We start from the raw sequence: 27,187 nt of genomic DNA on the forward strand, positions 1-27,187 counted from the left end.
CTAGGTGTATTAAGCTGGTTATGTGTTGTTGTAGTCTAGTGGCCAGGATTTTCGTGAAAAGCTTCAGATCTGTGTTTAGTAGGGATATAGGACGGTAACTACCACATTGAGTCGGGTCTTTATCTTCTTTGTGGATTACAGTTATTTGGGCCTGTAGTGTGTCATTGTGTAGTAGTTTCCCTTTGCCTAGGTCATTAAATAGTTTAACTAGGTATTGTCCTAATGATGGGAGTAGTGTCTTGTAATATTGGAGTGTGAGTCCGTCAGGTCCGGGAGCTTTCCCTTGCTTAGTATTTTTTATCGCCATTTGTATGTCTGTCAGCGTAATAGGTTCGTCCAGTATGTCTCTCGTCTCAGTCGATAGGGATGGCATTTTGGAGTTCGCAAGGTATTCTGCTATTTTCTCTGGAGAAGGTTGAGTCATGTTTAAGTTATATAGGTTTTCGTAGTATGATCTAAATTCATGCGTGATTTGTTGGGGCAAGGCAGCTCTTCGTCCCGTAGGAGAGTTAATGTGTGGGATGTATGATGCCGTGTTTTGTGCTTTAAGGGACTGGGCTAGAAGTCTGCCACACTTGTTGCCCGATTCGTATATCTTTTTCCGGGATATCTGCAGAGCTGCCTTAGCTTTGAATTGGAGTAGGTCTGTTATTTGCATGCGTATCATATCAAGTTCGCTTCCCAGGGGTCTGGTCGGCGTTGTTTTATGGGCAGATTCTAGTTTATGGAGTTTGTCAAACAGTGATGCTAATTGCGCTGACTTTTGTTTTTTCACTCTTGACCCGTGCTTAATAAGCACTCCGCGGATCACTGCTTTATGTGCTTCCCATGTTAGGCCAAAGTCACTCTCTTCTAAGGTGTTAGTGTGAAAGTAGTGTGAAATCTCTTTTGTGATGTCTGCTATTATGGCTGGGTCTTGTAAAAGACTTTCATTTAATCTCCAGGGTTTCCTTTGACCCTTGAAATAGTCTGTGAGGTCGTATTGCATGGACACTGGGGCATGATCGGACCATGTAATGGAACCGATGGCTGTGTTTTTGACAGCCCGGAGTTGGTTGTGTGGGACTAGGAGAAAGTCAATACGAGAATACACCTGGTGTGGACGGGAGAAGAAAGTGTAGTCTCGTTCCCCAGGGTGAAAGAGGCGCCAGGTGTCTATTAGCTGTGCCGTATGGAGGGCTAGGGACATTTCTCTGAGGGTTCCACGTGTGACGGAGGAAGAGCCTGTCGAGGTATCTTCTGCCGGGATTAAGGGGATGTTAAGATCACCTCCTACAATCAATTGGCCCTCAGAGAAATTCTGTAGTGTTTTGAGATGTCGTTTCATGAATGTGTCTTGGTGTTCATTTGGGGCGTAAAAATTAGCGATGGTTACTTTGGTGCTACCTATTAGGCCTTTTATAAAAAGGAACCTGCCTGCCTGGTCTGACTTTTTGTCCACCAATGTCCACGGTACAGATGCGGAAATCTGGATAGATACCCCCCTGGATTTAGCGGCTGTGTGGGTGGAGTGATATGCAGTCGGGTAGTACCTATTTTTTAGAATTGGGAACTTGTCTTCCCTGAAGTGTGTCTCTTGTATGAGAACTATGTCGGCTTTCATGTGTCTCATTTCATTTAGAAGCATTCTCCGTTTTTCCGGGACGTTCAGTCCCTTTGCATTAAGGGTGACCACATTGAGTACCCCCATGTCCGCGAGAACCAATAACAGGTATGGGGGGGATGAAGGGGGGGGGGAGGCGGGGGGAAGGAAAGGAGGTTAATTAGAAAGGGGGGAAAAGTTTAGAAAGAGGCAAAGGCCCACTTTGTTTGCAACAGGCGCCGAGAAGGAAGGTCCTCCCGGAAACCCAAAACAAAGAGTGGGTAGTTACTATAAACTGAAGTTATTCTTCCACGCACACCAGAATTAACTGGGTGTAGTCGTTTTCCTAAGTGGGGAAGTGTCAAGCCAAGGCCTCGGAAGGAGGGCTGTGTCCTCCCCAAGCCCCCGGATCTATGATATAATTGGTACTCCAGGTAAACAAAACTTTAACTCTCGGAGCATATCTAAAAACTAAAACTGTGCAGTTATGTGTGAGCATACTTACTGTGTGACATGAGCCACACTGTAATCATCAAATGCTAACGGTAAACTAGCAGTCTATAATCAACCGTGTGAAACTTCCATTTCTACTCAACTATTTGGGTTATGAACCCGCTTAACCAGCAAACACACCCTGCATGAATGTAATAGTGGTGGTAGAGCCTCTCTGATGATCTTCAGCATACCCCTTACAAATGTTGTTTTTACAGGTGATGGCTGTCGGTAATATTCCAGCGATGCAAAGACTGCGCGTTGTGCTGCCGGTTTCAGGAGCAGAAAACATGTTATTTACTGCATCACCACTGCAGTCAGTGCCCCGCACAGCCTTCATCTCTCCATCTAATTTACGACACAATTTACGACACAATTTGTACGGGTTAACATCTACTTACATATCATATGTGCCCTGCTATTTAGAAGCATTGCCATACTCCCCAACAAGCACCCCCGTACCAAGTCCCCCCCCCCCTCCCCCCGAGAGGCAAGCCAGCAACCCCCATGTCTCCCAAGGCTGGCATGCATCTCCGTTAAACCACCGAACCTGTTTGTTGCCAATAGATCCTGCAGTGTGATAACGTTCCCATTGCGGCCATCCGCAACCCCCCCCGCTGGTCAGGAGTAATCAATAGGTCCTTTTTCACTGCTTATTTCAACAGCAGGGTGGATGAGAGGCGGGGGGCGGGGGGTGCAGGACAAACATAACCCCCATGCATATCGTCAGTTCAGATGAAAATCCAGGGCGGGGGGGGGCGCCAGGTAGGCCCCAGAAACCTTCCAGTCTCCCCATAGACATCTCCCGGGCCTATTTTGTCCCTTGCTGTGTCCAACCGGGGGGGGTTAGGTGGTTCAAGAATAACCCTGGCAGTCATGTAAACGGGGCATATCATGCCACAAGGGGCAGGGGAGCAGGCTCAGCCCGACCACACGCAGGGGTGCAAGGGACATCCGGCGGCATACATACCGCCTGGATCAGGTAGGAATGCCAACTGTTTCGGGGACCACCGAGCGAGTGGGTGTAGAATGCCCAACTATAACTGACAAAGGGAGTAGGTGTGTGGTAAACACAATGTCCACGGTTACTTACAGTAGACTCAAGACTCACGTGCACCGTTATCTGATCTGATGCGGGATCTTCCTCGGGACCTCTGTGAGCGGGTAGACGGGTTGATTCTGCTCGTGTTCGGGCCCGAGCGGCCAGTCGGGCGTGGGATTCTCGATAGCCAATTCGGGATCTGGATCGGATCTGCCCCCAAGAAGTCGAAAAGGGACGGTAGGTCTGCCGGGGTGCGTAGTGTGTACTGGGCCCGATCATTACGGAAAGTCACTGCGAGCGGGTAGCCCCATCTGTACGTGCAGCCATGTCTCCTTGCTAGTTCCAAGATGGGCTTCAGCATGGTGCGGCGCTGTAACGTAGCCCTCGACAGGTCAGGCAAAATTTGGATGCGGGCCCCGTCGAATTCTATCTCTCCCTGGTCCCATGCTTTTCTGAGCAGAGTCTCCTTCTGTGCAAAGCGGTGAATGCGACAAAGAACGTCCCGCGGTCTGGCTGGGTCAGAGGATTTTGGGCCTAGGGTGCGGTGGATCCTGTCGATCTCCAGGTGTGGTGGCGGTTGGTCCAGTAAGCTCTGGAAGATCGCCGTCGCCGTCGCCGCCAGGTCCTCCGGTCCCGTGGCCTCTGGTATCCCCCGTAGCCGCAGGTTGTTACGGCGGCTACGGTCCTCCAATTCCTCCAGGTGGAGCTGCATGTCTTGTGCTTCCAGGGTGTGCGTCTGCTGTGAGCGCTCCATCGCCTGCATCCTCACCTCCAGGGCAGCAATCTTAGATTCGCCCGAGGTGACTCGGGTTTCCACATTTTGTAAGTCATCCCTTACTTCTTGGATGTCTTTCCTGTGTGCCTCCTCGATCCTCAGGATCATAGTTTCGAAGTCCGCTCTCGTGGGTAGGGCCTCCAGGTCTGCTCTTGTGGGGAGAGCCCTGAGCATGCTGCGGAGGTCGTCTTCCAGGATGAGTTGGCTGCTCGGGTGTCTCTCCATCTCTGTGCAGAGTAAGGCTGGCGTGCCCGTAAGGAGTAAGGGCGTTGGGTTCTGTGTGGAGGAAGCCATCGGAGTTTCCGCGCAGCGCGGAGGAGTTTTGGGCCCACGTGGCGCGGCAGCTACGGTGCCGGGAGATCGGTCCGCCTGACCTCTGAAAAAATGTGGGATGCCCGTCTGTGTGGTCCGGTGGTGGGTTCCCCGGGACGACGATCTCGTTCTGTATCGTTTGGGGTTGCTCATGCCGTGGTTGCTGGAGAAAAAAGGCGTTTTGTGATCCGTGCAGGCCGAGTTGGACAGGGAGCTCCTCCAAAGCACGTCTTCACTCAGCCATAGCTAAGCCACGCCCCGCTATGGAAGTTTTTTGGGCAAAGTGGAGGATCTTCTCCCTCTGAGAGTCAGTAAATCGGACTCCTAGATCCACTTCCCACTTAGAGAGAAACGGGGGAATAAACCCTTCTGCTGGTTGAGTCAAGGAGGAGTAGATTAGGGATAGACAGTGACAGACCGGCTCTCCGCGGTGGCAGATTTGTTCTAGTTCCATGAGCTGACGTGAGATACCTGGAGTCTGCAAGCACCGGCGTAAAAAGTTACACAGCTGGAGACCGCTCCAGAAATCTAGTGGGGGGTCTGTAGCAGACATTCCTGCTTCTGCTGAGAGTTGACCATCTGGCCCCAGGAAGTCAGGAAGGCAAAGCCGCCCATCCACGGTCAGTCGCCTAAAGCAGGGATTCAGATGGCCGGGTGTAAAGTCTGGATTACCCAAGATTGGTACCATATGGGAGGGTATCGGGGACACAGAGGAGTGTCAGAAAGCATCTCTGGTCACCTGTATTCTGCTACCTAATGCAGGGTGGTCAGTGAGGGCCCTCGGCAAAGGGGTGGTGATCCAAGGCCAGCTCTTGGCTATTTCAGCGAAATCCTCCAATTCCATAGCCACCCACTATTTTGCCCCTGCGTGGCAGTGCCAGTCGACCACTCTGGTAAGATGCGCCACCCTGTAGTAAGCTTTTAGTTCTGGGAGACCCACCCCTGTGCTTTGCAAGGTGAAGAAGTTGCAGTCTGAGACACAGTCTACGGTGCAACCAGACAAAGTCACGAAACATAGATTCAACTCGCTTAAAAAATATTGGGTGGAGGCGAATAGGAAGTGCTAGCAGCAGGTACAATACCCTGGGCAGGACAGTCATCTTGATGGCATTACACCATCCAAACCACGTTAGAGTGAGAGAATGCCAGTGGAGGAGGTCCATTTTAAGCCGGAGGAGAAGCAGGGTGATACAGGCCAGAGGGGTCGGAAGTAATGTCAACTCCTAGATAGGGAATAGTGTTGGTGGCACAATGCAGTTGGTACTCCGAGTGCAGGCATCGGACAATGTCTGCCCACTGTGATGTTGAGAAAGGAGGATTTGGATAGATTAATTTGGAATAGAGAGAGGGCCCCATACTCCTGTAGGGAGTGAAGTAGGTTCGGAAGTGAGGTGAGTGGTTCTGTTAGAAAAAAGATTAGGTCATCCGCAAAGGCGGCCACTTTGTGGGACCCAGAGGATTTTTGGTAACCAATGATGCCCGAGTTCGCCCTTATTCTACATAGGAGGGGCTCCAGGGAGAGTATGAAGATCAGCAGCGACAAGGGGAAGCCCTGTCGCATGCCGTTGCGGATATTAAAGTAGCCAGACGTCGTCTCATTGATTTTGACTGCAGCTGTGGAGTGGGAGTAAAGAGATAGGATCCAACTTAGCATGGACGAACGGAGTCAAATGTGTTCCAGGGAGGCCCGTATAAAGGACCAATCAACACAGTCGAAAGCCTTCTCCGCGTCAGTGGACAGCAGGAGAAGGGATTGCCCCGATGTCTTGGCCGCATTATTTAGGTTCACCACCCTGATGGTGTTGTCGTGTGGCTCCTGTTGCGGCACGAAACCTGATTGGTCTCTGTAGATTAGGCTTGGTATATGTGTAAGTAACCTATTGGCCACTATTTTGGCAAACAGTTTTAGGTTGGTGTTCAAGAGAGCTATCGGCCGATAGCTCCCACACCACAGTGGGTCTTCCCCCTCCTTCGGGATAAGTGATATGTAGGCTCGCAGAGTGTCTATCGGGAAAGAATTGCCTTCTATGATCTAACTGAGGGCAGATACCAGAGGTCGAGATAGCGTCTCAAAGAAGACTTTGTAATATGTCGGGGTGAAGCCATCAGGGCCAGATTTCGAGTTTGCCAGCGCCACTCCCAGCTCCACTGTTGTAATTTGCTCGGGTTTGCCTGGAGATATCGGGGAAGATCCGTATAGAGGCTCCATCAAAATCAATTGGGCTCCTTTCCCAAGCCAAGCGTGGGATCTCTTCCTTTATGGTGAAAAAGTGTACCCTGCAGAGTACATCACGTGGGAGATCCATGGCAGCAGAGCCCTGTGGTGCTGAGGGTGAGGTCCTGGGGCCTGGTACACAGTGAACCCTATACAGTTCCAACTCAGAGATAGGGTGCTTACCCAGGACCTGGTTCAATATAGCTACTACGGAGGTGCGGAGATCTGGACCCATAGTGGCCTCAGTTCTCGTCGTCGTGGCGCTGCAGTTGGACATCGACAAGATGGCAGTGGAAGGCCCGGTGCTCTGTCTCTAGATTGGTAATGCGGGCATCGGTGGTGTTAGTGGAGGATTCTAGAACCATCACCCGCTCCTCCACCATGTCAACTTGCTGTCGCAGATCATGCAGCTCCCATGTGAGAGCATTCACGTTCGAGGCTGCCATTGCATGCAAGTCTTGTTTGGTGGGCAGACCTGACACTATATCTCTTAGGGATCCCACTTATGCCCCCTGCATTTTCCACACTTAGCTGCGGGTCTGTGTGTGGGATGGCAGGGGACTGGATAGGAGAAGGCGACCTGTGATTGAGAGGAGGGAAATCCTTCTCCTTCGCAGCAGCCCCCGCCTGTGTGTTTTTCTTACTTGAGGCTGTGGCGCTTGCTGGAGGGACTCGTGGCAGCGCCATCTTGGTCCGTGCAGGTGGAGAGGAAATGGAGTACTGCCATGGGAAATAATGGGTGATTTCATGCCCCCTCTGTTCCCCGGTGGCCAGCAGGTGTCTGTGGTCCCCGGGCATGTGAACGCGGCTTGTCTGGACTGTTCAGCGGGTGATTCTCAGCCTGTTCTCACGCAGAGCTCCTGCAGGTGTGTCCTCACGCTTCCATGGTTAATCCACGCCCCCACCATTATCCAATTTAACTTATGTTTACAAATTACATATGGACCAAGGTCTGTTTTCATTGTTTTCCTATCGCTATCTTAGCTGTTAGTATACTGTAATACTAATCTTTTTAGGTATTTAGGGATTTCTCTATCATATTTGTAAAGCTATTACTGTCAGTTTGGGTGAACTGGCTTTGGCCACTGTATAGATAAAAAAAAGGGAAAAAAATAATTGCGCTTCAAAATATCTAAAATGTGAAAAGGAGCAGCGAAATCTAAATGTGACACAAACACATAACGTAAGTAGGAAAAATGGAATGATTCGCGCTATATAAATTGGTAAATGTGTGGCTGTTTAGTCACACCAAAAAACACTAAATGTAACCTGTGTAAATAAATACATAACCATACGTGCAATAGTGTATCTTAATCAATACAAACAAATGTGGAAAATAAAGTCCAAACAAAAATAAACGTATTAAAAAGTCATTTGTGAATGGAAAAAAAATTTATAAAAAATAGTCCATGAGAAGAACCCAAAGAAAGTGAAAATAGCAATCACGGGTTTTTCAACCACATGGAGCCTCAGATATGTGGGGCCCCTGGAAGACGCATTTTTTTGCGAAACGCAGCGTAGGGCTGAGCGGTATCATCGCACCACCTCCCATTGCTGCTGTACATCTAACAGGACGAGCTATCTGTGGTCATCCGGCCGGTGCCACAGTCTGTTCTTCCGTCTGATGATGCTGATTGTCTGATGATACTGATTATCTCATTTTACATGTGAGTGTTTATATATTTTTTTATAATAAATTACAACCGGATTTTACACTATGGGAGCCCTCCCTTTCTTCTTTCCTATGATAATAATGCCTTGCTGAGGGCTGAGCCCCCTTCCTGTGGACCCATCCATCTTCAATTCAGCACCTGATGCTCCTTCCAGTTTCCATCTCCATCCCTGTTCCTGGATAGTTCGGATTACTAGGATCTCAAAAGCCCTTTAGACCCTCTGTAACGGGGGGTCATGGGGTTCTGGTAAGCGGCCAGGCTCTTACTGTCGGTGGTGGTTCCACATATCTGAGGCTCCATGTGGTTGAAAAACCCGTGATTGCTATTTTCACTTTCTTTGGGTTCTTCTCATGGACTATTTTTTATAAATTTTTTTTCCATTCACAAATGACTTTTTAATACGTTTATTTTTGTTTGGACTTTATTTTCCACATTTGTTTGTATTGATTAAGATACACTATTGCACGTATGGTTATGTATTTATTTACACAGGTTACATTTAGTGTTTTTTGGTGTGACTAAACAGCCACACATTTACCAATTTATATAGCGCGAATCATTCCATTTTCCCACTGTATAGATAAGGTTGAAGATCCGTATCCAGAATTGATGTAACTTAGGACACTGCGACCACAGTTATATAGGTACATAGTTGATGCTTGGCCACAGCCCGATGGTATTGCTTAGCTGTTCTAACAGGTACAAATTACTATAAGTTTTTTATAGCTGACTTCTATCAGAGTAGCATTAAAGTGTTATGCCGCGTACACACGAGCGGACTTTTCGACGGACTAGGTCCGACAGTCTTTCCGACGGACTTTGCAGTGTAGGTCCGCCGGACTTTCAAACGAATGGACTTGCCTACACACGATCACACCAAAGTCAGACGGATTCATACGTGATGACGTACGACCGGACTAAAATAAGGAAGTTGATAGCCAGTAGCCAATAGCTGCCCTAGCGTCGGTTTTAGTTCGTTGGACTAGCATACAGACCAGCAGATTTTTTGACAGGATTCGAGACCGTTGGAAAGATTTGAAACATGTTTTATTTCTAGGTCCGTCTGACTTTTGGGGAAAAAAGTCCGCTGGAGCCCACACACGATCGAATTGTCCGACGGTGTCCGGTCCTCCGGACCAAGTCTACCGGAAACTCGTGTGTATGTGGCATTACTAAACCCAGGACCCTGTATTCACCATATGTGGTCTCCCACAGTACACAGAACATGGAAATGCAATTTTTAGTAAATATAAACGGCTAAATGCCTTTTCTCATCAGCAGTATATAACAGTCTTGTGACTTCTATCAGTGTATGGTTAAAGCTTGTAGGAGTTTTTTTCATACTAGTCTGGCTGCCCTACAAGGCTGCATGAGGTTGCAGGAATACACACCCAACTGAGCATGTGCAGCTTGTCCCCTAGTCTCTGTTCTATCAGGAGATAGATTGGGGACAGTGGAAGAAGGGGAGGAACAGAGAAGACAGGATCAAACAGCCTTTTTACACAATGCAGAGGATTAACCCCTTATATTCCACAGTTAGCATAACAAGCATGCTTTACTGCATATACAGACTGATTTTACTGGCAGAGGGTTAAACAAATTTTATTGCCTGAACATTGTTTTACAACTTTGACGTGTTAGAAAAACTGTACATATCATCTCAACAACTTAAAGCATTTATTACCTCAGCACTTCATATTTATGATATGTGCCTGCTGTATCATGTACTTGTATGAGAAAGTATCCTGTGCTCTTTGTATTGCTTCATTTATCCCTGATGTTCCTGCCAGTCCCTCTGCTTTCCTATTAAAAACTGACCACAGCAAGCAGGAGAGCACAGCGTGGTCAGTTCCCTAGCTATACTGGGAGCTCAGTGTGCTCTTCTCCAATGATCAGACTTATCCTGGCACGCCCCTGCAGCACAGCTATTCACTGGGAATCTCAGTGTGCTGCTAATTCTCCTCCCCCAGCTCTTATGCAGCTGAGAGCAGAGGGAATGTGATCACTTATAAAAAAAGGGAAAAAGGCTGTTTATAATGTTTTTTTATATCTATACAAAACTGTTTTGCCTTTCATTTTTTATTTTAAACTGAATGTGTAAACTGAATCACTTTAATGTACCCAGGTGAATTATACCTTGTTTTTTTTCAGTACAAATTGGGTTTTTTGTTTGGTGATAAATGGAAATGGATATCTCCTGATTTTTTTTTTCATCATTAAAGAAAAGTGGCAAATAGGAAAATAGTAAAAAAAATATAATTTGGCTGTATATTTCTCGATATATTCTCGATATTTCTCGATATTACCATAACCAGGGCTTTTTTCTCAGAGAATAGGTGCAGGAACTAACCCTCTCCAGCCATTTCCCAGGGAAAAAATGTAAAGCAATGCCAAATAATTGGTGTGGTCAAGGCTCAGAACTGTATTTTGCACATGACACAAGGTTTATGAATGTGTAACACACACACAGGACTCAGGAGTGCAAAACACACAGGAGTGAGTATTGTGCAGTGCTGAGGAGTATGTACAGTATCTCACAAAATTGAGTACACCCCTCACATTTTTGTAAATATTTTATTATATCTTTTCATGTGACAACACTGAAGAAATGACACTTTGCTACAACGTAAAGTAGTGAGTGTACAGCTTGTATAACAGTGTAAATTTGCTGTCCCCTCAAAATAACTCCATTAATGTCTAAAACGCTGGCAACAAATGTGAGTACTGAAATAACTCACATGTGTGATTTAAACACTGTTTACATTTGCACATGTGACTTTCAGGGCACCAGGCGCATGAATTACAGTGGCCAGGGTTTTTTTAAGCACATGATTAGAGCCAGAGGTTCTAATAGGCTTCAAAATAGGGTGGGCTCTGGTCGCAGAGAATGCGCTCCGATACCATTCAGGTGTGTTGCAACAGTGAATGAATATTCGCTGTTGCAACACTGATCCTCCTCCCGGCCAATCGGGAAGCTGGTATTTCCCAATTGACCAAAATGTCAGGCGATCCTATTGGATGCCTAGTGCCGGGAGGAGCAGAGAGGAGATGCACCGCGGAAACTTCTCCAGGAGAGGACACCAGAGCAGCTTTCCCCAAGCCCGCAACGCTTAAGGACAGGGGCAACAGAGCTGGAAGATGGCCGCATAAGCTCCGCACTCCATAAAGACCCGACCGCTGCTCTCACCACCCGCATCCAAGGTAAGGACTGACCGGCAGACAGTGGATGGGGGTGGCAGGTTTGGTGAGGGTGTTAGTGCAGCGCCACGGGGGGTAGGGGCAGTTGTGCTAATGCCGCTCCACTGGTGGCCCTGGGGGGGTTGTGTGCCACCCCCCTCCACAAAAAAAACAAAACACCAGCCACCACTGGGAACTACTCTGTTTCCTCCAGCACACACTGAACAAAGGCTGCTGGAATCATCCCTACTCCTAAATTAGGACAAGATTAGGATACTGAACAAGAGTTTAGTTAAGAGTTAGGGCCTAGTATATGGGTTGTATTAGGTTTACAGATTAGGGAGAATATTTTATGTTTTCACATTGAGGTTAAGTTTAAGTTTTAGGGAGGAGTGTTTGGTATAAATTATACCCAAAGCCAAACTTTTTCAAATTCATTTTTGATTTTGAAAGAAATAAGTAAAATCCCTGTCAGGTTTTTTTCCCCATTTGTGTTCCTTTTTTGGAGATTTCTCTTCACGTTTTGTCATTTCGACATAACAGAGAGTGAAAAGAAATTGTTTAAAAGTGAAGATACACGGACAGCAATAAAAATCCAAAATCAAAAAATGGCTTTGGATACATTTTTAGGAAAATGTTAACTGTTATGAGGAGTGTTTAAGTTTGAAGGACTCAATTTAAGTTAGAGAGTATTAAGGCACAGATTATGACATGAAGTAAAGGCAATTTTTTTATATTGGATAGAGTGAGTGGAGAGGGATTAGAAAACCTATCAGTTTTTATTGTTGTCTGTGCCCCCATTAAGGAGATCCATCCTCTTTATTTACCATTAACATGGAAAGTGAAAGTAAAAGAAAATCCCACATTTTGGGTTGTCCACAGAAAAGGGGAAATCTTCCAATGGGGACACTAGTTATGGTGACCTGGGGGTCTCCAACGAAATTCCCTTAATTTGCAGGGATTTCCTCTCACTTCCTGTTAGACTCCGCAATGGGACACAGATGGAAAAAAAAAAAATCTGACAGGACTTACAACCCTCCCTTGCTGTATCCAAAAAAAAAAAAAAAAAAAAGGTTTTGCATATAGTTCTACTTTAACACTCTAGCACTTAAATTGGGTTTATGTTATGCATTAAGATTATGCGTTCAAAGTTAGCAGGTGAAAATTTAGGGTTCCTTAGTGGTATGGACAAACCATAGGGACAATTGATAAAACAGTGGTGTCAAAAAAACCTACATTGAACTTTTGTTGTTGAGAAATAATGTACCTGAAATCTGAGCATTGGTGTTCTATAAATGTTGCTGCATTAGTCATAAAGTCTCAGATACAAATGTTCTATAAATGTTCGTTGCATTAGTCATAAAGTCTCAAATACAAAGGTTTTCTAGCATTCTTCTCTAGTAATAAGACCAGTTTCTTTTTTCTATAATGGGTCCATACATATCTAAAGTCAGCAGTAGGGATGGGCCGAACACCCCCCGGTTTGGTTCGCACCAGAACACGCGAACAGGCGATAAGTTCTAGCGAACATGTGAACCCTATTAAAGTCTAAGGGACACAAACATGAAAAATAAAAAGTGCTAGTTTTAAAGGCTTATATGCAAGTTATTGCATTAAAAAGTATGGGGACCCCGGGTACTGCCCTAGGGGACATCAATGCAAAAAAAAGTTTTTAAAACAACTGTTTTTTCAGGAGCAGTGATTTTAATAATGCCTAAAGTGAAACAATAAAAATGAAATATTTCTTTAAATATCGTGCCTGGGGGGTCCCCTTAGTCTGCCTGTAAAGTGGCACATCTGTGTGATGTGTAGAACAGTGCCGCAGCAAAATGATATTTCTAAAGGAAAAAATGTCATTCAAACTTGCTCGCGGCTGTAATGTATTGCCAGCTCGTGGCAATATGGATGAAAAATCAAGGAAAAAAACAGCATAGCCCCCCCCAGGTCTGGTATGGATTTTAAGGGGAACTTCACACCAAATTTTTTTTTTAATTGGCGTGGGGTCCCCTAAAATCAATACCAGACCCTCATCTTTGCATGTAGCCTGAAGGTCAGGATGGCGGGGGACAAGCGATCTTTAAGCACGCAGCTCGACGGACCAGAAAAATGTAAAAAAAAAGAGAAAAAACTCCGCCTCCATGGGAGGCCTCCTGGTGACTGCTGTAGTTTAATAGCTCTTATATTGGCAAGGACGGGGCCACCAGCTGACGTAACCAGATGACCCCACCCCCTCTGACATCACATGAATTCACATGTCATCAGAAGGGGGTGACTCGGTTACATCACTGGGTGGCCCTGCTCTTGCCTATATAACAGCTGCCAAAGCCAAGAGACAGCAGTCGCTGGGAGGCATCCCATCGAGGCGGAGCTTTTTAATTTTTTTCTATTTTTTGGGTCCGTCGGGTGGCGTGATTGAAGATGGATGGACATCGTGGACCCTTTTTTCTTTTTTAACCACTTGACCACTGGGCACTTAAACCCCCTTCCTAACCAGACCAATTTTCTGCTTTCGGTGCTCTCACATTTTGAATGACAATTACTCAGTCATACAACACTGTACCCATATGAAATTTTTGTCCTTTTTTTCACACAAATAGAGCTTTCTTTTTGTGGTATTTAATCACCGTTGTTTTTTTATTTTTTGCGCTATGTAAGCAAAAAGACTGAAAATTCGGTAAAAAAAATGAATTTTTCTTCGTTTCTGTTATAAAATTTAGCAAATTAGTAATTTTTCTTCATAAATTTTGGCCAAAATTTATACTGCTACATATCTTTGGTAAAAATAAGTACAAATTGGTGTATATTATTTGGTCTTTGTGAAAGTTATAGAGTACAAAAGCTATGGTGCCAATATCTGAAAATTGATCACACCTGAAGTACTGACAGCTAATTTCTTGAGACCCTAACATGCCAGAAAAGTACAAATACCCCCCAAATGACCCCTTTTTTTGGAAAGAAGACATTCCAAGGTATTTAGAAAGATACATGGTGAGTTTTTTTGAAGTTGTCATTTTTTCCCACAATTCTTTGCAAAATCAAGATTTTTTTCTTTTTTTTCACAAAATTGTCATATTAGCAAGTTATTTCTCACACACAGCATATGCATACCACAAATTACACCCCAAAACACATTCTGCTATTACTCCCAAGTACGGCGATACTACATGTGTGAGACTTTTACACAGCGTGGCCTCATACAGAGGCCCAACATGCACGGAGCACCTTCAGGCGTTCTGGAGCACCCAGGCTAATTCTGACATTTCTCGGCTACATTTAAAAATCATCATTTATTTGCTAGAAAATTACATAGAACCCTAAAACATTATATATTTTTTTAGCAAAGACCCTAGAGAATACAATGGCGGTTGTTGCAACTTTTTATCTCGCATGGTATTTGCGCAGCAATTTTTCGAAAGCATTTTTATTGGAAAAATAACAGTTTTGTGCTTAAAAAAAACAAAACAGTAAAGTTAGCCCAATGTTTTTGCATAATGTGAAAGATGAAGTTACGCCGAGTAAATAGATACCTAACATGTCACCCTTCAAAATTGTACACGCTCGTGGAATGGCGCCAAACTTCGCTACTTAAAAAAATCTCCACAGGCGATGCTTTAAAATTTTTTACTGGTTACATGTTTTGAGTTACAGAGGAGGTCTAGAGCCAAAATTATTGCTCTCGCTCTAACGTTCGCAGCGATACCTCACATGTGTGGTTTGAACACCGTTTTCATATGTGGGCGGGACATACATATGTGTTCGCTTCTGCATGCGAGCACACGGACAGGAGTGCTTTAAAAAAAATTTTTTATTGTTCATTTTATTTTATTTATTTTAGTTTGACAGGTCCTCTTTACAGTGAGATATGGGATCAATAAGACCCCACATCTCACTTCTAGGCTGGGAAGCCTGAAATAAAAAAAAAAAAACGATCCTGGCTTCGATGGTATCAGTGAGTCGGTAGAAGCACCTGAGGGCAGCGGGAGGGGGGACGTCCCTTCTTGCCTCCCGTAAGAATGATCAAGCAGTGGATCAGCCGCTATGATCGTTCTTATGGTGTAGGGAGTCACCGGCTGAAAAAGCTGATATCTGAATAATGCCTGTAGCTGCAGGCATCATTCAGATATCCCCGCACAAAATCAAGGACGTCATATGATGGCCGGTGGGCTGGAAGTGGTTAAATATAGCAGAGTAATGCAAGGTATTGCAGACTATTGCGGGGTATTGAGGGGTATTGCAGAGTATTGTGGGGTATTGCAGAGTATTGTGGGGTATTGTGGGGTATTGCGGGGTATTGCAGAGTATTGCAGAGTAATGCAGGGTAATGCAGAGTACTGCAGAGTATTGCAGGGTATTGTAGAGTATTGCAGAGTATTGTGGGGTATTGCAGAGTATTGCGGGGTATTGCAGAGTATTGCAGGGTATTGTGGAGTATTGCAGAGTATTGCAGGGTATTGCAGAGTATTGCGGGATATTGCAGAGTATTGCAGAGTATTGCAGAGTATTGCGGGGTATTGCGGGGTATTGCAGAGTATTGCGGGGTATTGTGGAGTATTGTGAAGTATTGCAGAGTATTGCGGGGTATTGTGGTGTATTGTGAAGTATTGCGGAGTATTGCAGAGTATTGCAGAGTACTGCAGGGTATTGCAGAGTACTGGGGGGTATTGCAGAGTATTGCAGGGTATTGCAGAGTATTGCGGTGTATTGCAGAGTATTGCAGAGTATTGCAGAGTATTGCGGGGTATTGCAGAGTATTGCGGTTTATTGTGGAGTATTGTGGAGTATTGCGGGGTATTGCAGAGTATTGCGGGGTATTGCAGAGTATTGTGGGGTATTGTGGAGTATTGCGGGGTATTGCAGAGTATTGCGGGGTATTGCAGAGTATTGTGGAGTATTGTGGGGTATTGCAGAGTATTGTGGAGTATTGTGGGGTATTGCAGAGTATTGCAGAGTATTGTGGGGTATTGCAGAGTATTGCGGGGTATTGCAGAGTATTGTGGAGTATTGTGGTGTATTGCAGAGTATTGCAGGGTATTGCAGAGTATTGCAGAGTAGTGCAGGGTATTGCAGAGTATTGCAGGGCATTGCAGGGTATTAGAGTATGGAGGGATGGCTGAGCATGGATGGATGGATGGCTGGATGTGACTGCAATTGTCACAGAGCAGTGCTGTGGGCACTACAGATCCAGCCCACAGTGCTGCTGACATCCAATCCCTCCCCCTCTCCTCTCACACTGTTCCGATAGGTACACAGAGGGGAGGGAGGAACCAACACCGGTTTGTTTACATGTGATCGCTCCGTCATTTGACGGAGCGATCACATGGTAAACGGCCGCGATCAGCCGTGATGCGGATGTTCTCGGGTGCGCGCCCTATGGGGCGCGTGAGAGCGGGATTCTGAGAGGACGTCCATGGACGCCCACCCATAATAAACTGACTGCGCTGTAGCCATCTTTTGGCTATGGCCCGGTCGGCATGTGGTTAATATAGAAATTGTCAAAAACTGTCTGTTGTGGTTTTTACTTTTTGACACTTTTTTTGGTGAATGGGTAGGGAAACAATGTACCCAATACCCATTCACATAGACAACCAATGGCTAGGGCTGTCGGTAAGAGGCTCTTGTCCCCAATAGCAGCACCCCAAAGCATCCTCCCCATGTTGAGGGCAAATGGCCTGGTATGTTTCAGGAGGGGAGGGGCCCTTCACTCATTTACCCCCTTTCCTGGCCTGCCAGGCTGCTTGCTCGGATAAGGATCTTGTATGGATTTTGGGAGGGACCCCACGCTGTTTTTTTTTTTTAAATTGGCATGGAGTTCCCCTTTAAATCTATACCAGACTCTACGGGCCTGCTATGGATTTGGGGGGGGGGCACGCCATTTTTTTTCTTAATTCTGTCATAGGGTTCCCCTTAACCACTTCAATAAACTATTACATACTCTGCACTACTATATAATTTTATATACTCTTCACTGCACTATATACCCTACAATGTATTATATATACTACACTGATGGCACTATATACTCTGAACTGCATTATATATACTATACAGACTGCACTATATACTCTGAACTGTATTATATATACACTATACGGACTGCACTATATACTCTGAACTGTAGCCCTAGTCAGCAGCTACACTAAGTGAATGTATTCCTTGCATATATAGAACTACACTAGATATTGGCACGTGGTTTACCCAAATGTGTGCAAAAAGGTACAGACTGAGGCCTTTGTTTTACTGAAATATTAGAAGTCGGTTGAAAAGTAGATTTCTTTTGCAGGGCTATGTACTGATATTCTGTATTTGGTATATTGCTTAAAGCCACTCCCACATTGCAGCTTTTGAGTTAGTATATTGGATACCTAAAATTTTGATTTTCTGATCATGCAATATCCAGACCTTTTTATTATTGGTTCCTGCACAATTTGCACACACAGACCTGGGATATCCTAGTTCCTGTTTCTGTTGAATTTATAAAGATTTTTTTATATATTTCATATAATTTATATTTATTTTTCTTTATATATAATGTTCATATGGTTATACATTGATTATTGTAATATAAGAACTTGGCCTGGGTATCTTATCATCCAGAACCAGACAACAAAGGCAACGTCCCTTTTGATCTTGCTTGAATTAAAACAGTAGCATGGACTTGGCAAAAGTGATCAGATTCATGGAACTATCAGGCAAAGCTTTCATAATTTTCAAAAATACAATAACTACCACTAGTGATTTTAAACATTAACACATGTTAATGTTAAACATGCACATCCAAAGTGAAACAGCATAACATAAGTTTATTGCTATCCCTTTTTGAGCAATACTTTAGATTCCTCTCTTCTCAACCCTTTCTTCATGTTCTTTCTCATTTGTTGTCCTCTTCCTCCCTACCACATTCTCTTTTTGTCCATTGCCTCCTTTTTTGCAGCATTAACCTACAATCTACATGAACTGATCTAAAGGGGGTAAGGATCAAAAGTTGGAGCCACATAACTCGAATTGCCGAAAGATAAACAAAAGTTTTCTAAATTTACAATGGAGTTTATCATATTGGTTCAAAATATTTTATTTGTGCCCCATGCTTCTTGCTTTACTTATGTAAATGTTTCTGCAGTTATTAAGTTATCCCTCAATAATGGTAATAAAGCTTTTCTTGTTATTATAATTTATTTTATTTATTCATTTAGGTACTTATATAGAGCCGTCAATTTACGCAATGCTTTACACATATATACTGTACATTCACATCAGTCCCTGCCCTCAAGAAGATTACAATCTAAGGTCCCTAACTCACATTCATACATACATACTAGGGCCAATTTAGACAGGAGCCAATTAACCTACCAGCATGTCTTTGGAGTGTGATAATATACCGTTAATTAGATGTCAGACAAATGTGAAGACCTTATAAACAGTATGTTAAGTGCTGTTGCTTTCTAAATAAATGTGAAACATTTAATATGGGGTGCCACAATGGTGCAGGATTCCCAGAGCACTATGGGTTGTAAAAATTTAGAGCACAGCAGAAGTTGTTCTGCATTCTGCTTTGTTTTCCTCTGTCGTTATTTACGTACAATTGTGTGGTGAAAGAAGAATAAACCACTACTTTGACTCATTGGGGGTTATTTACGAAAGGCAAATCCACTTTGCACTGCAAGTGCACTTGAAATTGCACTGAAAGTGCACTTGGAAGTGCAGTCACTCTAAATCTAAGGGGTAGATCTGAAATGAGTGGAAGCTCTGCTGATTTTATCAGATAAATAAACAATTAAACATGTCAAAAGCAGACTAGAGCTCTGTCTGCTGACTAAAAATTGGTATATAAAATATTCATTGGCAATATTTCATATTAAGAGATATGTGTAACAATCAGCTCCACCAATTCCTATAAATAAAGTGCTAAGTGCTAATAAATAAATATTTTAGTGCAAATTTTTTAGGAGAGATTCATAAGTTATATCTCAAAATATATAAGGCAGGCACTACTTCTCCATTGCGCTGTTAGCTTCTGATGTCGGTAGATTTCGGTAGCTAAGCAGGGATGGTTCTGGTCAGTACCAGGATGGGGGGGCACCGGAAGTTGAAGGCAAATAGATACATGTCTTCCCCTTTAAAATACATTGTTAGATGGCTAACAATGTATTTTACATGGCTTGATAAGGTTAAGGGAAATCTGTCCGTGGTCCACAGGAAGTAGGCGTGCACACAATCACTTTGGACAGCCATGGTTGAAGCCTTGTAGGTTGCTTAGGCAACAAACAGGTATTTAAGGGCTCGGGTTAGCCAAATCAGGGGGTGATACGGTATAGAGGGGAGGTGCCGAGCCTGTGACGTCATGCAGCCACTGTGAGAGAGTTTCAGTGGTGAGCAAGCAGGCGTGAGAATTAATCCTGTGTATATGCAAATTTTTAAAGAATATCTTGTAAGTTTTCCCATATTGGGGCAATTTTAATAAATATGCATACACAGTGCACTATGTAGTCTTGTTCATGATTGCATGTTACTACAGAACTGTGTATCAGTTGAATAGCAGAGCGGAGTCCCTGGAGTAAAGGAAGGAGAGTATAGAAGGAATCTTTACATGAGAGATCATTAACTGTATCCATCTGAAATCACCCGGGAGGTTGTTGAATCAAGAGAGTAGTTGTTCTGGTGTGGAGGAGAGAAACCACAGCGGAGTGAAAGAAAGACCTTTTCTGAGTTCATTTAACTCAATTTTGAGGTGAGCAGGCATTGCAGCTGGTGACAGTGTGCACAATTAAGGGTGATCTGTTGGAGCACAGCGGTGTTTTTGTATATAAGGACTGAAGTTCACAACAATCAAGATTTAAATATACATATATATGAACTATACAGGGTATATATTGGAAATTTCTTAGAACACATATTTATTAGTTCACATAAGACTGGTTAATAATATAGGCAATTGCACAAGTGATATATGTTTTTTGAGGCAGCGCTGCACTATTAGAATAAATATTTCATATTAAACACTAGACCTCCGGAAGATTTATCCGCCTTCATGACCAAGCCATTTTTTGCAATACGGCACTGCATTACTTTAACTAATTGCGCAGTCGTGCAACACTGTACTTAAATAAAATGTATGTCCTTTTGTTCCCACAAATATAGCTTTCTTTTGGTGGTATTTGATCACCTCTGCGTTTTGTTTTTTTTTTGTGCTAAAAACAAAAAAATTCAGACAATTTTGAAAAAAAAACCAAACAAACAATATTTTCTACTTTCTGCTATAAAACAGGCCCAATAAAAAAATGTAAAAAAATTGAATCTCTATGCCTATATCTACGTTGTTTGCATAAGTGTATACCTTTTCTTAATAAAATTTGTGTTAACTGATTCACACTATGGGGATCCATTTTTTCATTCCTCTGGGTCCTCCTTGCTGATTGTCCCTATCCACTGGACGGAGCCTTCCTGCCTTTCTCCCTCCCACGGTGAGGTCGGATCAGGACGCCTCCATCAAACGGACATCTTATTTCATTACAAGCGGATTTGTAGCTTGCCTCTGGTAAGCGTGTATTGCTTCTGGTGGTGGATTTTTCACGTGGTGCTATATGATGAGCTTCATTGCACTTATTATTGGACACCATTTGGGTTCTTTGGGACTTTTTATTCCCACACTGGGATTTATTATAATTAACTTTTGCTCTATTTATTTTATCTGACTTTTCAGGACATTATTTTGTTTACATTGTCAGATATTTGTCTTTTGGAGATATTGGTCGTCATATATATATAATTAAATGCAAATTATTTCACTTATGGTTTAGCGCAGTTCAATTTTTTTGTTTATATTGTGTTTATTTGTGTATGCCTCACAAATTGGGACTGCAGCTTTTGATTTTTTTGATTAGTGAAGCGCGGCAATTTTGTTTTATTAGGGGATTCATAGCTGGTAATCCAGGACTGATTCATTTTTATAAAAGTCAAACTGTCCACGGAGTCTGTGGACAGACGTGTTCTATGATCAGTAACAAAACCTCCTGCAGCACTGAATGCCTGTTCTGAAAGCATGCTGGATGCGGGGCAACCCAACAACTCAATAGCATATTGGGCAAGTTCTGGCCAGTGGTCTATTCTCATGACCCAGTAGGTGGAATGTCAGCTGTAAAGCTCTCCATCTTTGTTTTGGCACCAAGGTAATCGTCCACCATGTGATGCAGATGCTGCCGATGGGATGTGGAAGCTGACAGCCCTGGGCGGCGAGGACTAAAAAAATTCCAAAATGCCTCACTTAGGTGGACGCCTTCTCCAATGCTCCTCTCTTGACCAACAGAAGACTCAATGCGACGTTTTCCACGACACTGTCACCTACTGGAGTCAGGAAAAACGTTCAATAAAATGCTCCTTAACGTGTTCTCAAGAGAGAACCATTATCGCACAACACCATTCCTGACTACAGCTGGCATGGAGTGAATCACCTCTGGGCCTGTCCCTGCAGAGTTGCAAGAATCTCTGCTCCGGTGTGGTTCAGTTCCCCTAAACACACCAGCTATAGCACTGCATGGCACCTTTTAGCCTGACTATAGCCCTTTGAACGCTTAGGGGGTACCTGATGTTCATAGGACAATTCTGCCAAAGAGGTCATGGAGGTGGTGGAGGAGGAGGAGGAGGGGGTAGAGCTCACAGGTCTGACATCATCACCATCAGCTGTAGGGAGACATGGGGGCACAACAAGCTGCAGCACCGAGGCCTGCCCTGCATCCTTTTGAATTGCTAGCAGCGTTACCCAGGATGCTGTGAATGAAATATATCGTCCCTGTCCATGCTTGCTGTCAGCAGTAAGGTGGATTTTGTGGCTGACTGCCTTGACCAATGATGCCAGAACATTCCCTTCCACATGATGGTAGAGGGATGGAACGGCCTTACGTGAAAAGTAGTAGTGACTGGGAACCTGCCATTGTGGTATAGCACATAGTGCGAATTCACAGAAGGGGGCAGAATCCACCAGGCTGAAAGGCAGAAGTTGGAGAACCAACAGCTTTGACAAGCTTGCATTTAGATGCTGGGCATGTGGGTGGCAGGGACTGTATTTTTTTTCCGCTGCAGCAGATGGGGATGAGAAATTTGCCAGCTACAGTCTACAGCTGGTGGTGTGCTGCTAGGACCTGGGGCACCCTGTGCTATACCATCATCCCTGTCAGTGGAGGCTGCTGAGAGGTAATGACTCCGTATAGCAGGGGCAGACTGAAGTGGGTAAGGAGTAGGAGGAGGAGGAGGGACAGATTTGTGTCCCTTTTGTGTGGCTTTTAGGTACTCTTGGCAACGGGCTGAGTGGTTGGACGTTAAATGCCTTATTAAGCATGTGGTACCCAAATGGTTGATGTTTTTGCCATGTTTGATGTGCCTGATACACAGTTTGCAGACAGCAACAGTGCGATCTGCTGCAGATGTGCTGAAAAAGGCCCAGACAGCTGAGCTTTGGGGAGTGGGCCGGGAGATAACAGCTGCAAAATGTGATGGAATAGGGTGGCTGCTCTCTACTCTTTCTTGATGTCGACCCCTTTGGAGTTGTGCACCTTCAGTTTCCTCCTCTGCTCTATCTGGCAACCAAGTCACATCAGTGACCTCATCATCATCAGCATCTCCTCCATCTTCATCATTACCACTGGAGACAACTTGGCAATACGCTGTGGCACTCTACCAGTGTTCCTCCCTCTCTCTAGGCTCATGTTCCTGTCATCCTCAACCTCAGAACCAACATCTGAATCCAGTAATGGCTGGGCATAATCAAGGAGCAAGTGGCTGATGCTGTGGTCAAATAACTCACCTGACTCCTCAATGGCTGATGTTGGGGCTATGGCAGGAATAGATGTGGACAAGGAGGCAGGCTTATCCACTCTGGCAACTGCAGAGGACTGCACACTTGTCTCTGCTTGCGTGACAGAGGATGAGGCGGATGAGAGAGGTTTAGTAAGCCAGTCCACACCTCCTCTGCATGCTGTGGCTAGAACGGGCAAACTCACTAAACAGAGGAAATTATGCCCTGTCTGAGGACTGACCACCACATCCACCTTTGCCTGTGGACACATTTGTTGCTGGCCCCCTTACAGTGCCAAGGGAACATCTGCCTCTCCTTGTTGTCCTCCCAAACATTATTGGGAGGGAGGGGGGCTGTGCTTATATGCAAATGTAAAGAAAAAGTTGAAATCTGTACATAGATGCACTTTAATCAATGTAAAGAGGTGTTTGGTGCACTTTCATTTGAGTACTCAACTACACAGACACACTCCACGTATACACTATAATATATGGCAATATAATGCGCCAAACATAACACACACAGAACTATATGGTGTTAAACTGGCAGTAACGCACACAGAAGTAAATGGCGTTAAACTGGCAGTAACGCGCACAGAACTATATGGTATTAAACTGGCAGTAACGCACACAAAACTATATGGTGTTAAACTGGCAGTAACGCACACAGAATTATATGGTGTTAAATTGGCAGTAACGCACACAGAACTATATGGCGTTAAACAGGCAGTAACGCACACAGAACTATATGGTGTTAAACTGGCAGTAACGCACACAAAACGATATGGCGCTAAACTGGCAGCAATGCACAGAACTATATGGCGTTAAACTGGCAGTAATGCACACAGAACTATATGGCATTAAACTCTCAGTAATGCACACAGAACTATATGGCGTTAAACTGGCAGTAACACACACAGAACTATGTGGCGTTAAACTGGCAGTAACGCACACAGAACTATATGGCGATTATCTGGCAGTAACGCACACAGAAGTAAATGGTGTTCAACTGGCAGTAACACACAAAACTATATGACGTTAAACTGGCAGTAACGCCCAAAACTATATGGCATTAAACTGGCAGTAACTCACACAGAGCTATATGGCATTCAACTGGCAATAACGCACACAGAACTATATGGCGTTAAACTGGCAGTAATGCACACATAACTATATGGCGTTAAACTAGCAGTAACGCACACAGAATTACACTACACTACAGTGAAACTATCTGAGCTGTTCCTACTCTAGCTGTACACTATGCAAAGCTGAATGATGGTCCTCCTCCCTACACTCTCACTATCCCTAGACTGACACTAGACTGACACTAAACTAATATTCTACACTGACAATTAAAGCAAAATAGCACAGTATAGCACACTAACTAACTAATAGAACTGAATAGAGTCCTGTACTATCTCTCTCCACAGCAAAATCACACTGAAAACGGCTGCCATTGAAAGAATACTTTTATACTCTGGGTCGGGAATGAGCCATGAATGGATAAAGTCATGATGACAGTGTCCAATCATGACTCTGACAATGCTCTGTGCCCTGATTGGCTGAAGCTTTCACTGCTTCAGCCAATCAGGGCTTGCAATGCACTGTTCAGCGCCGCAATGCATTGTGGTCGGTTTGGAGGGCTGAACAAATGGTTGAACGACCCGTTTGTTGGACTGTTCGCCGAACGTCTGAACAGTGAAAGTTCGGCCCAAACGTATGCTCGGGCCGAACGATTCGCCCATCCCTAATCAGAATGTGGACAACCCTCTAGCATGAGCCTTTAAAAACAAGTCAGCTGTACCACCATCTGTATTTCTATTTTGACAAGTTTCTTTAAGACCCTGTAGCCTGCTCTTTACTAAAGCTCATCTTTACTAGATGCTGTAATTCAGAGCTCTTTGATGCACCACACAGTTAATCATAGTAATGTAAGGCAAACCTGCTTTGATCCTTCGTATGCAAAAAGGTGTGTACCTTCAGCATTTTCCAGAATGCTCTGACTGTTTGTAAGTGTCTGTAAGTCATAGGTAAGTCTTTTGTTGTAAAAAAAAAAAACATTTATTTTAATCTATTTATAGGTTGGTATTATTTTTTAGTTTGTATTAAAACATACAATAAACATCTACTATATGTAAAATTAGTCAACTATAGTTAAAATATTTAGTACTTCTGCTTAATATTCCTTCTGTTTTATTGGGACTTCAGAATGATTTCCTCTTTGACTGTTTCAGAAAGATCACTGTCAACCATCAAAGCTTAATATATGTCTCTAAAACATCCGCTTACTGTAGCCTGTAGTAGTAGAGAGTTTCTCCTAATTGCTCATTCAGGTTTATCTTTATATATTTCAGTCAGTCTTATTCTTGTTTCAACCTGTATATTACATATCCACAGCCTTAAGCAAAACCATCATCATCACTTAAATCCACAGTTTGTTTCCATAGCAAAAACTGTCTAGTTTTTTACAAACATAAGGTGTGATATGTTTTAGCAATGATTACTTGTGTGGCTTAGGATTTATTTGTAAAAAATGAAAGCTCACATAATCAATGCAACTTCACACATTTACTCTATTGTAATTGTGTCCATCCAAATATATATTTTTTAAGTTTACTCTTTATATATGTGCCATTTTCTAGCTTGGAATAGTTTGTTATGGGTTACAGTGTGATCACTGGGAGAATGTCTTGATCCACTAGTCACACATATAAACAGCTGCTACTGTCATGATATCCATTGTCAGGAATCATCAGTCCCGTTATTGATGCAACTTCATCGTAATCGCTCTGTGTTTTAGTGGTGATGTAAACCAGTAGTAAATGATTTGCGTGACTCGGACAAATAGGCAAATTTCTTCAAAATGTTGTTATATCTGTTTGGGTCTAGCATCTGTATTGTCCTTAGCAAGGTGGTGTCAGGATTTTTAGTTCTTGTTTATGTCAAGTCAAACCATTTAATTGTCTTTCTACGTGTTTGTTAAGTAACAGCAACTGCAGCATTTGTTAATGTTTAAAATTAGTCAATTATCTAAAATTATCCCAGCAATACCTGGATTTGACACACTCTCAGATTTGTTTAGAAGTATTCTGGTAATAATAATTTTGGTCTGTAGCTATTTATAGAGACTTTCTTGATTAGAAAAAGTTTATTAAAACTGTTTTGCCTAAATATAGCTACATCCAACTACATCCAACTACATCCAACAGGATATAAAGGATTGTATTTGAAGTGTAAAAATAAAATGCTTCACCTTAAAAGTAAAATGGCTGCTAACAATTTACTTTAAACATATTAAAGTAAATATTAGCATGTTATTAATACTGGGATACAGATTAGTATGTTTTAGTAATATTGAGCTACAATTACATACAGTGGCATTATTACTGCAAGGGAGCTAATTTGTAATAATGATAGTAATAATAATATTAATAAAATATAAAAACATTGACAATCTTCATCACACATTTCTAGTATGTTTGAATACTGTATGTCTTGGCATTTTGGATGAATCAACAATTCTTTGATAGAATAAAGTACTATGTAGAAATGTTCTCTATATTTGTGTTTTCTCTTTCTTTGAGTAATCCCTTAGACCTCAGAATGTGTTTTTAATATAAAAAGTGTTTTGTGTTCTGTTTTATATAATAAACAAAAATAGCATTATTACATGTATGTTAGCTTGTTTATTAAACAAAAATGTTTGCAACATTTTAGAAATGAGTTATTTCAGAAATGTTATTTGTTAAGTGGAATGCTGCTATATTTAAGGCTCAACAAATTGTTTAAATATTATTTACATAAGTTATGTGTACTTTATAACCTTGAAATACTGGCTTTTACTAACTACTAAGCACTAATTACTAAATTACTATTATTAAGTACTTTATTCAATACATTACTTTGTATGATAAAAAACACTGTATAAATAGTGACAAATTGACTAGACAGTTTAAAGAACTGGATTTAACATGTTAGCACATATATTAAAATAAGAATCTTTATTCTAATTTGGTAGGGAACAATTTCTCTATTTAGTAGTCAACAAGAATATAATAATGTTTTATACAGCAGAAATAATACAACACATAATACAGAAATTTCCCTGTAAAAGAAAATGGTAAGTCTTGAACAT

Source organism: Aquarana catesbeiana, linkage group LG01 (genome assembly GCF_042186555.1).
Source record: "Aquarana catesbeiana isolate 2022-GZ linkage group LG01, ASM4218655v1, whole genome shotgun sequence".
In the NCBI taxonomy this organism is placed as follows: domain Eukaryota; kingdom Metazoa; phylum Chordata; class Amphibia; order Anura; family Ranidae; genus Aquarana; species Aquarana catesbeiana.